The sequence below is a fragment of the Parus major genome, chromosome 8 (assembly GCF_001522545.3).
Source record: "Parus major isolate Abel chromosome 8, Parus_major1.1, whole genome shotgun sequence".
Classification (NCBI taxonomy): Eukaryota; Metazoa; Chordata; class Aves; order Passeriformes; family Paridae; genus Parus; species Parus major.
The window spans coordinates 17,319,379-17,331,965 of record NC_031777.1 but is presented as its reverse complement, the minus strand read 5'-3'; the positions used below and the strand labels follow the sequence as shown (position 1 = coordinate 17,331,965).

General features: G+C 36.5%; 1 long non-coding RNA gene across 1 annotated transcript in view; it reads left to right on the top strand.

Moving 5' to 3' along the window:
• LOC107208347 overlaps nt 1–11,552 on the top strand; it is a 12,066-nt gene extending 514 nt beyond the window's left edge. Inside the window, exons 2-3 of the long non-coding RNA XR_001523183.3 lie at nt 8,906–9,048; nt 11,136–11,552. This is a non-coding gene — a long non-coding RNA (uncharacterized LOC107208347). The remainder of the gene's footprint in view (nt 1–8,905; nt 9,049–11,135) is intronic.
• Nucleotides 11,553–12,587: the final 1,035 nt, after the last annotated feature.

Sequence of the window (12,587 nt, the reverse complement as noted above, 5' to 3'; positions counted from 1 at the left end):
GCGAGGCCGGGGCCGGTGGAGGCGCCCGCGGGCCCGGAGCTGCCGGCGGTTCCCTGCGCTCAGCCCGGCACCTGCCCGCCAATCCGTGCCCTGCCTGCGGCCCCAAACGGGTTTTATCCTCTTCCCCTTTGGACCCGTAGCCAAATGTTTTCCTCCCGTGTGCACAACCACTGTTTGCCGCTCTTAAAGAGCCATTTCGGGCTTTTCCTGAAATACTTTGCAGACTCACGTGACCTAAGCAGATAAATGCAATAAAGATTGGAAAAAATAGAGAAACGCTTGTCAATTTTTATTTTTTTAGGAATTTATCAGAAGAATAAAAAGTTCCACAAAAAATACTTAAAGAATAAATAATAAAATCCCAAGTGAAATTTAGTCAGTTATCTCAGTAGATTATGTAGTATCCTCTGTGTTTACCAAGGTTAGGAGCCCAAAGCACAAGCAGCAAAAGTCACCATGGCAGTTGATTTCAGCTGCATCATGTTTGCTGTGGAACTAGCTGTAATCTTTTATTGACTTCTTCTGGTTTATTAATTAATTATCTTACTTTGTTCATACTATTACGTTCTTACATCACACTTTCCTCACTACTACATACCTTTAAAATCAATTCCAGTCTAGTCTTCTCTGTACAATCTCTTGGCTAAAATAAGAATGTCTACAGCTACCTTTTTAAGGCACTTATAAATATATTCAGTTGGCTTAGTTTCAGGTTTTCTATTTCTTGGTCATAAAGAACAGAAATAAAGTAGACAATGTTAAATGAAAATGAAAATTTAATTGCAACTTGATCAGCATTAAGTTTTTTTACTGTATTTTAACATCTTTTGAGGTAAGCTAATACTTTAAGAGAAACAGATTGTGGACTTCTTGCAAATGTTAAAATTATTATTAAGGACAGAAAACCACATGAAAAATCCTTTAGGAAATCCTAGAGAGATGTCAGGCTGTTTTCTCATGTGTGGTATCAATTTGTAGCTTGTAAAGTTGAAGAATTTACTTTTTACAGCTATGGTATTTTTCATTGGGTTGGATGACAGATTACATTGTGGTTTTTTACTGTTATACAGAGATTATGATTTATTTCCCATTAAAATGTTTGTTGGGCCTTTCAAAAATAAAAAAGAAAAAAAGAGCAGTGGTATAATTTCTGGCCACAAACATATACTCTGATAGAAGCTCTTATGCTTGTTTGTGTAGGTAAATGTAGTAACAGGTCTAAATTTTAGTGATAGAAAGCCCATGCTAAAGCAATGGGATCTAAGCCCGTCCCCATGTAAAGAGTCATTATTCTCACAGCTGTGCCAAAGCTGTGCTCCAGGATGCTCCTGAGGAAAGGTTTGATTCTCTTTCCGTTAGTCATTTGGAATGCTGCCACTGACTGCAGATGAAACCATTTGCAAGGCTGACATGCATTGCACATTATCTCTGGGTCAAAGCTTGGGTTGGGCCTATAGCAGACCGTGCCTGCTTTGTTTTAGTGGTGTGTCCACATTCCCAAGCCAGGCCTCTCCACCCCAAGCGACGTGCACACCTCTGCTGAGCAAAGTACATTGGGGAGAGCAGCAAACCACAAGCAGGAACGAGTTTGTGATGAGACATTGCACCCAGCTGCTGCTTTATCATTCACAGGCAAACCTAAACTTTGGGAATAGAGTTGTGGCCTGCTTGGCTCCTGGGAGGATCCTAGGAAAAGCCTCCCCTTCCAGGTGCAGCTTCCTCTTCTCAGAGGGCTGGTACCAACGGGTGCTGTTCTCAGCTGGGAAAGTGCAACCCGTGGCACATCCTCCCAGCAAAGGCCAGAGCCTCGCAGCAGAATGCTTTTTCTCCTCTCCATTCCTGGGAGGCAGGAGGCATTAATCTCTTCCTGAACGTGCTTTTAGTTGTTGTTTCCCAGAAGCAGATCAGATTTACTTTTTTTAATGCGATTTGCATTCTGAATCACTCTGAGAGTAAATGGTACTTGCTACCTCCATGTTGAAACATTAGAGCTAACAAAATGTAGTAAGGAACCAAAGCAGGGTATTAAATGAACAGATGCTTAATTAGGTGCATTAAATGGAGTTATATTTTTAATATTGAGCTAGTTTAAATATTGAATATTGATGCACTCGAGAACAGATGTGCCTAGATAATTATTGTAAATAGAACTAGTAATAAAAATACCTTTTATATGGCATGAAGATTATCTTATGAATTTCACAAATGAACAAACAGGAAAGACAGATAACCACAGATCAGGAAGAAAGTCCTTTCTCAGAAATCTACATATTTCTAAGAATTTTCCTAGGTTTTTCCATACAGAAGTTCTTGATTCCTTTATTATTTGAGTTGTTACAATTGAAGGATGGTGAGGGCAATCAGATCAGTTCTATCTTCAAGAGAAAGATTGATGATTTATTTGAACACAGTTCCTATTTCACCCTTCCTGTTACCACAAACATATTCCCTGAATAATTATGAGCACTTTAATGCTGTATGTGTAATCCATCTCCCAGTCAGTAAATACAATGTCTTCAAATTACAAAGAGGATAATTAAATTCTCTAAAGAACACTGCTGTTTGAACAAAGTCACAAAATAGACTTGGAAATGCACCTATTTCTCCTGCTTACTCAACTGCCAGCTTACAGAGCTGCAGTAGGATTCACAGTCTGATGTGGCCCAGAAAACTTGAAGTTGCATTTTACCCCTACTGTTGAAACAGGCTCTGTCCTTGAGCAACTGTTTGTACCAGCAAATGCCAAAAAAGAGCTTCAAAACATTAAATGTGACAATTATGAAGTTCAAAAGCTTTGAAACAGAATCAGCATATAGATTTATAATAGGAATAATGGCTATTCCTATTAGCTTATAGTTATAAAATAGTGTATTTTCTTGTTTGCACAACACTCATCTTAGAATATAATTTACTAAGTAGATAATTACACTTTTCTAAGCAGGTGCATTTTCCCACTTGCTATGAAGCCATGTCCAAACAATCTGTGCTGTCATAAACCATCCATTTCCTAACATCAGCCTAGAAAACATTTCCAATGAAGAAACAAGGTTCAGCTGAACTTCCATCCCTATACTTTATATTCCCTTAGAATTCTTGCTACAATACTTCTCAGCTCATACATAATTTTTGCTTCAAAAAGCAACACCCATTTCTTTTATAACCCATCTGCTCAGTGTGTTAGCAAAATCCGTGCAACAGCTTCCCAGCAGCACCAACACCTGCTAACAGGGGATGGTGTTTCAGGCAGATATTGCCAGCCTGTCACAGCTTCTTATCTCCTCTCTCTCTCTAATCTTCAGAGTACTGTCTGGGATTATCTCCTGGAAATCAAATGCCCAGCAAGATGGCTTGTTACTTTTTTTATGTATCTGCAAACACAGACTTGATTGAGTTCATTAGTGCTATAAACATCTTTTATTATACAGAGCAATGTGAATTTACAAGCTGTAGCAGTTTGATATTGACATAATGTAGCATTTCATATATAATAACTTTTTATAGTCCTCATCACTCCAGACATGCTCTGGGTGAAACTCAGTACTGATATAAGCAGATACCATAACACCAAGGCTATCCACAGACTACAATCAATTATCCTCAAGCTTAATGAGGTTTCTTTGGTTCAAGCATGATTTTGAACAGCTTTAAGATAGGAAGACTTCTGTTTCAAACCACACAAAATATCATTTCAGAGCATCTGTATCTGTTTAATAATCAAAGCTTGGAGTGTTTTGTTCAAATATCTTCAAGTTTCCATCTGCTGTCTGCCTCTGTTTAAGAAAGGAAGACCCAGAATTTGAGCAGTTTGGAGAAACCTTTCCTTTTATTGAACAGCCACAAAGAAAAAAAAATTATTCTACTGTATGAAGGCTGTAAGATCAAATGAAGCATAAGCTGAAGGAAAGTGGAAGCTTATCTGTTGGTCAACTAAGTTACGAGTGTCATCCAGGAAATAAAACCAATTTTTGTGAATATTCACAAACTGGAGCAAGTTCATACAATGGTACTAAATACTTATGCTGTTGCTGGCATTCAGGCCCATGTAGAAAGAGGGGTGTGAGCTGCTCCTCCTTTGCAGTTGGACAGAGGAATGGAATCATTATTTTAAGCAATATGGTCAAATATGAGAAAAGTGGACATGAGATTTCCACCCCAGCAAAGTGGTCTTTTTCCCATGCATGTCCTTTCACAGTGTAAAAGTTCTCAGTATCTGTTCAATCCATACCTTACCAGGTATAAGTGGAAATTCATCCATACAGGTTTGTTGAAATAAGTCTGAAGTGATTGGCTCATTACTTTGATGTATTGTAATGTGAAAACTATTGGGTGTTATATTACTGTCACCAAACCACAACCATTTTTAAGATAGATAATTGGTGTCTAAACTTTACAGCTTAAAGATGCTCTGCATCTTTTGAAGATGATTCAATTGACAGAAAAGTTTGCATTTATTTTCATTATTATGGTCTCATTATGCTTTTTTAATTTAAATTTTGCCTGGGAGGAAAATAAATCATTTTATATAAGATGCCAGAATTTGTTTGGATAGGGTAATACACCTCCTAAACAAAACTTCTATTCACTTGGAAATACCATATAAAAGAGTTACTCTCCCAACTTTGCTATCAGGTAAAAATCAGGCATTTCTATTAAAGTAATGGATACAGATTCAAATGTATTCCAAGGCCACTGGTTCAATGTCACACCAGGCAATGAATTTGTGCCTATCAGATGTATTGTCAAAAGCCACACTGGAGATAGTGTGAAAGATGCACAAGGTTGGACAAATCTATTATCAACATTAACCTAATTTACTTCATACTTTGTAAACTGCTTGAAATATGACCTCTGGAGCCCCTGGCTGAAGGAAGTCATGGGACCCAGGTCCCATTGACATGCTCAATAGATTAGATATCAGAGTGTGATAAGATTTAGCATATTTAATATTTATTAATGTATGCCTCAATATTTTTCATTATGAAGTAGGATTTTCATACACTACCTTCAGAATCTGTGATTTGCAGAGCATTCCTATAGTAGAGATACCAAGTAAAACCATTTCCAAACTATTTGTTCTAGACACAAGTTCACAAGTAGCTAAACTACAGAAAAATTCATATCACAGAAACACAATACTTTTCATATGAAGAGGACTATTAAAGACTTGATTTTTGCTTAAATAGAGTAAAACTGTATGCAGACTATTAATATGAAGTTTGGATTACATTAATATGCACTATTGAAACACTGAAATATTTCAGTTCCTTAATATTTCTAGAAACAAATTTCTCAAAAATACCCCTAGGTTAGATGAGAAACTCCTTCTTTGGGCTACCATTGTACCTCAAGGCAGTTTGAAAATATGTGGACAACAATTTTTAGCTTGCTGGGGAAAGCATATTTCTTTTATACAACTGTAAGTTAATTTTGCAATGATGATAATAGTTTTAATGACAGCAACAAGACTATAGAATCCTTTCAGATTTTTTTTTTAAAGTAGAATATTTAGCCTTCTTTACAGGGAGATGGTAGAGGTTTCTGTATCATGTGATACACTGAAGATGGGATGAAATATTTTCACATTCATAAACTTTTCATTACTAGGTAGGTGTTTGAGACACCTCAACATAGTAGCATTACATTAGAATACATAGTAACTTCTCTAGGGCAGTAAGACAAAGAAATCTCATTAAACAGCAGAAAAGTCTTCTTAATACTACTCCAGGATACACTGAGCTGCAAAATGCAAAGATAACTAACTACAAATACTGAATTCTGATGCATCAGGACTTAAGTAGGTAAATATGATGTCAGATGCTCAGGCACCTCTACAATGCAATTCTGTTTCCAGGCATGCCTTTTAGCCAGGCAAGGTGAGCAGCTTGAAGGAAGAACATGTTGATTCTTGCCCACTCAAGGCAGGATGGCTCAGGATTCTTCTATAGAGAAAAGATAGAAACTACTGTGGTGGGGATAAAGACTATCTAGCTATGTGCATTTATTGGAATAGTTAAGTCTAGAATTACAGCAGTCTCTTTTGCAGCATGTAATAAATCCTACCAAATCTGAGTTTGTGCAACATGGCACTAAGTATTGCAGGATCAGAAGCAAGATGAGATGGGTCAGCTCTGCATGCAAGAAATACAGAACATACGAAGACACTGACAAAAAGTACTCACTGAATCAGGGCTATGTGCAGCAGTCTCAATCTTCTGCAAATTAGATGAACCTTTAAGGATTCAGATTTCTATTATAAAGATACCGATATGTTTATCAGGAGGTAGCAAGAGCAGGGCTCCTTGCTATGAGAACATGAGTTAAGAGAGCTTCCACAGCCCTAAACAAGGCAGAGCCAAAGTGGACAAACCCAACCAAGAATCATATCCTAAAGCACTATCACAGTGACGAGGCAGATCCAAGGTCAGGCCAGGAAGTCGGTCAATAGACAAGGATAAGGTGCAGCAGTTACCAGGCAGATCCATCACAAAGCCAGGAGTGAATCCAAGCTGAGGAGCTGCCTGAGCCACAGCCATGTTTTGGCTGTACAGGTGATCAGTACTTCTCCAGTGTAACTACAGCAAGAGCTGTGAACTCAGGGCTGACCTTAAATAGAGCTCCTGATCCCATGGCTGTAGGGAGGTCCTAGCTGAGGCTTCTCAACACGTTTAACACATATTAGTGTCCTCAGTTCCCTGACACAACAGGATTTAGAGGAACCTGGAATTTAATTTATTTACTTTATTTAATTTGAAATTCTGTAGTAGAGATTGTAGGACTTTGCTTTTGTGTTATCTTTCACAAGGAAATTTTGTACAGTGTATCTTATATTAACTTAACCAATATTTATCTGGATAGGCATAAGAAATTTAATTCAGAGTGTAGAAGGAACTTCCCTGTTCAGAAACAGAGTTTTGTTTGCCCTTTCAATCAAATATTGCTTACTATTTACAACCAGAATTTCTGGTTCTGGAAAAGGTAAACAACATAAGGGTTAACTTGCAGGACAACTAAGAATACCCTGACATAGGTAACATTTTCTACAGCCTGAATAATATCTATTTGCTCTTGTTCTGTGACATTTAGAGACTGAAAATTTGTCTCTATTGTGTAGCACTCACCAACAGGAACTATTAACAAAGATTACAAAATAAACTGAAATGTGTGGAGTGAGGACTTGTGGAAGCACACTCTGAAATGATCTCACTGAGAGAATGCAAATTTCCATGCACAAAATAACTCTTGTTTCAAAACTTGTTTTATCCCTCTTTAAGATAATGAGTAGGATGCAAATGTAGAACAGATAGCCTGATATTAACCTTCATATCTTTAAAGCACTGTGCTTCTGTTAAAAATAAGAATTTTACCACCAATGATCCAGAGCAAACAGTGGCAGATTATGGGTTTGCTACAATCCAAGTCTCATCCTACTCCTATGTCAGACCAAAAGTCTGCTGCGATACAGTGAGTAGAAGAGAAAAAACATGTCACGTTTTATAAAAAAGTGCAGTGGACTCAGCAGCTCCATGGCAATTTGATTAGATTTTACCATTCAAAAGTTCAGCCACAGTAACAGAGGATTAAAATTGTCATTCAATTTAATTATTCTGCATTTTACCCTGTTTTGACACAGGTATACTTTCTGATTACTTTGTTCTCATATTCAAGACCATCTAGGACTTAAGATTGTGTGAATTTGGGTTAGGGTTAGGGTTAGGGTTAGGGTTTAGGGTTAGGGTTAGGGTTAGGGTTAGGGTTAGGGTTAGGGTTAGGGTTAGGGTTAGGGTTAGGGTTAGGGTTAGGGTTTAGGGTTAGGGTTAGGGTTAGAAAGTAACATAGAAAACAAGAAAAAAAACTGCTGCCAGAAATCATGTTTATTTTTTCCACATATCATAAATTAAAACAGACTGTAAGAGCATTCAGCATTCAAAAAGAAATGTACAAAACATGTCTGTGAAATTCTGTCTGCTCATATAGGTAAGGCTACACTGGATCTGTCTGTCCCCAGATGACCTCAATTTTCCTCAAGGTCCCCAGCTTTCTGAAGACCACACATTTTTCCACTGATGTTTACAGGGGTTGTCTAGGCAACCCGATGAAACAGAGATTTAAAGGGGCCTGCCCTGTCTGTGCTGTGGACTCCAAACTCACAGCAAGGAAAGGAGCCCTGCCTGTAGACAAACACAGCCTGGGGTAGGAGAGTCCTCCAAATTTTAGCAAATCTTTTCCTACAGCTGCTTGTTGTAGCAAAGAAACAAAAGACTACTACAATTATTCTTTACATAGACATGGTGAGTTTTGATTCAGACTATGGATTGTAATTTTTTTTACTGAAACAGATAATATTAACATGGTTTAAATTTCCTTATGATCACATTGGATTTTTATGTCCAAGAAGTGACAGTGACAACATTATTGAGTGACTATGATTAATTATTTCAATTATGTTAGAAAACAGAGACCCCATTCAAAATTAGGCCACCATTGTGATGCAGCTGTACAAACTTATATTAAAAGACTGTCTGGATCAGAAGTCTGCAAATTACTGCACTCGGAGTCATGAGGGAAAAGACATGCAGCACACATGGAGCACACACAGGCAGAGATGAACCTGGAGAGTGTGTGTGTTGCCAAGATTGTAATAAAATCTTTTGTAATAAAGATTGTAATAAAACAGTTTCTCCTAAGTAAAGCAACACTTTTTCTCTCCAAATGAGATAGGTTACCATCTCCTCATATTATATTTCTTAAAAGACCATATTGCATATTTTCCTGTTGCATGAAGTTTTTCAATTCTTCCATAATTATTTTATCTGTTTTCCTCTCTTGTGCACATGTAAGTGCTCCAATTCTCCTGGCTTCATTTTCTTCTCTCTACCATTTTCAAACTTTCTCTTCTGTCCTGCAGCCCAGCCTTTCTCTTCCCTCCTTCCTTGAAATCCTAGCTGCCATGGAAGTCCTGCTTTCCAACACAACTGAAACTTTCAGAAGCCTTTTAATTGTAAACTGTAAAACCCTAAAATTTGTGGATGAAAAAGCACTCTATAAATGGTAAGTATTGGTATTGATTGTGTTATTAATATTTGCATTTTAAAGGATCAATATACAAACCATTTAGCTCCCTCTTCAAACAATGCATTAAAAAAATATATTCCTCTCTTGTCATCCAGAGGGAAACTTAATTTGAAGCTGAAGAAGAGAAATTGCAGCCTAGATTTAGTATTTCTAAGAAATTATAGGAATCAGTTATTTACCCAAGAACCATTTCTAACATGTCTTTTATGCCTATTCAATATACTACCTTATGCTAACTCTGAGGAATGGATATGGCCAATTACACTCTTCTCACTTCAATAAATTGATGCAATGTTATTGCAGAAATTAAAAAGAGGATGCAAGAGAAGTATTTTCTTTGAGATAGTTTATGAAGAGTAACAGGCTCAAAGCTAAAACATATTCCCAGGTCTAGTGCTGCAGGTAACATCCTGATGTCACTGATGAAAAAACTTCATTTGAGTATGAAGAAATCAAGATTTCATTTGAGACTTCAGAAAAATTAGTTTCTTGTCAGCAGTGGCTTTTATGGCCTTTGTCCCTGCTTGTGTGTTCTCAGGGGATCAGAAATCTGATTTGTCTTCTCACTAATGATGAGGAAAGGCCCAGAGTGATTTAGACAAGCATTCAACACTATCAGTGAAAATTAAGATCTAATGCACCAAATATTTGGAGGAGGCAAGCAGCACACCAAACTGTGCTGCTGAATTCCATCAGTTTTGTCAACTCTTACAAAATAACCATTTTGGTAGTAAAGCTGCAGTAGAGCGGAGGCAAAGAGCAAGTAAATGGAATAGGGTGGCAAAGAAAAAAAGGAGGCCAAAGGGGATGGAAAAGAGGGAAAAGCAAAGTGTGAAACTAAAGGCATATAAAGCCTTTGGATTGTAGAAAATAACTTTTTTTTTTGGAGGAATGGAAATATAACTTTTTTCAGCAGTATAAAAAATATAAAACTAGGAACAACAAAAAATATCTGATTGAATCACAAGATAACTTTTACTGTGATAAAGTAGATGGAAGGGGAGATTTCTGAGGAGAAATATCAAAGGATAAGCTTTGATATCTAGCTGCTTCAAGTGATCTACACATATAATGCCATCACCTCTGAGTTAAAATATTGCACCTGAGCATAAGAAATAAATGCAGATGTTATCCTAAGACAGTCAGATTTCCATAGATCCTCTGTTAGAGACCTTGATTGATCCATTTTAGTTGAAATTATTTGAAAGGAATTACAGCATTGGAAATGAGAAATGTTTGAGGATAAATTTTATTTGTAGACATTTATTGGCTAATATATTACTTGGGGATGCATCTGCTCTTTGCACAAAGAGAATGGAGTTCTTTCTTGTAAATGTGATGGTTAAAATCATAATACTTAATACCAATTTTAAATCCCCGTTTTTCATATTCATGTGCAAAAAACATATTTCACATGATTACTGTCTTTTAATATTGATTTAAAAAATAAAACTTCACTGAAAGCATTACATTTATTTCACCTATTATTAGAAAACTACTTCTATATTTCAGATGTGAAACTGAGTTTAGAGAAAATCTGGCTTGGACTAAATGTAAATAGAAGTCAAAGTTCTCTGTTTCATGAGATTAAACCAATGCTTGAAAACACTCAGCTTCTCTTTCTTGGTGAATCAGCCATACATCTATTAAATATAAAGAACATCTACTAATATCAAAGCATATCTGACAATCTGACAATGGCTTCTCAGATTCTGGAGTTGAGAGGAAAAAACTTTTACATTGACATTTGCATTACAACCACTTGAAATAACTACTTCTTCTTTGTGCTAATGAGAATTAATAAGTTCTTCTTGGTATGCACTGTAGATATTTCTCCTTTTAGCTTTTTGAGTCAAAGACAAAGCAAAATAAATCCAAAAATAATAAATAAACTTTATAAGCTGTTTTTTGGCTGCTTTTTTTCATATGCAAAGTGGCTTTTACTCTTTTTTTCTTGCATGGATTTTTTAAAATAAATTCACACCTATAAATATGATACTGTGATTTGTTTCACTTATTATTTCTCCTAATGAAAGGTTGCTGGTCTAAATATTCTTTTATAGATTTAGCTTTCTGGCTTGTAAGTACAAGGGGAAAAGCACCGAAGCCACCTGACTGAAGATCTACTGAAACCCTTTAAGCCTGGAATGACCACTCATTCATGGCACTAGCAATAAAAAAAATAATAAAAAAAGACACTGAGAACAAATTGAAGCCTTTAAAGGCTCAAACTCTGGAAATACAAGAAGCTACTGGAAAAGATGGCAATGATGAACACTTCAGTGTACATCTGGAAGCAGTAAGTGTTTTTTAAAAGCAAGTCTATCAGAAAGAGGTTTTCCTTCTGAAAATAGCAAGTGCTGATGCATTTGGCATATTTAACACTTCTCAGCAATCCAAGAAAAGGAGGATATTCATGAAGCTGTTACAAGAAATGAGGAGTATTGCATTCTAAATAAAAATGAAGCATATTAAATTTACATGTTTTGGTCCTGAATGTTTAAATGTGCCTTTAACTTTATAAGATTGGGGTGACAATTTTATCTGCTAGAGGTGTACAATAAAGCATGGCATTACCCTGACATAGGGTAAGACCTATTGGGGATTTGTAGATTTTAAAAAAAAATTTAAATCCTTTTAACTTTAAAAGGCCACTGGTTTTCAACAGAAAGTGGAGCAAATAATGCAGAAATAGACTCCTGGGAGAAGCAGACTCCAGATGAGGCAATTTAGAATCTGCCAAGAAACTAGTATGTGAATCAGTGCTGGACTGGACAGTGCTTTGGAACCTTAGATATTACCAAAAGCTGAAAATACCATAAGACAAAGATATCAGAGGCAGAAAAATACCCAGAGCTGGAATTCCTGAGCAAGGCATAACAACACAAATAAAGCAGAGGGAAGATCCTGAACCTTAAGCAGCAGCTTGAATTAATTTGTCTTCAGGTGCCAGGGGTCTGAACCATGAAGAAACTCCATGTTGCTGCCTTGAATTATTGTTTTCTTTAGAATAAAAACACTTGTAGCAAAAGATGATGTGGGTAGAAGAAATAATAAAAATAAGAGCAAATGGGACATATTACCTTCAGTTAGGTGTATATGCATAGCTCATAATATTTCTAGGAACTGCTGTCACTCTGAGATAAAAGCAGCACGTTGTAGAAATATAAAGGGGTAAAAATACAGGTTTATGAAAGTGGGTTTTTTTCTGTTTAAAAAATGTGCTTCTAGAAATGAAAAATAAAACAGGAAAACCATCTTAGACTGTTTCTATGTTTAGATGGCACTACTAGAGATATTACAGCAGAGCTGATTATGCATTAAGAACCTTTTTATTAACCAATACAGTGATATGTGACAGAGGGACACAATTTACAGGACTTATATTTAAGCAGAATACAGTGAAGCCCAGGTTTAGATGTTTAGATGTGAGACTCTTATTATTCCTCACTTACTGGGTGCAGAGTAAGTAGGAAAGCCTGCTGAACTCTTTGAACTTTCCCAGCTAGAATTAA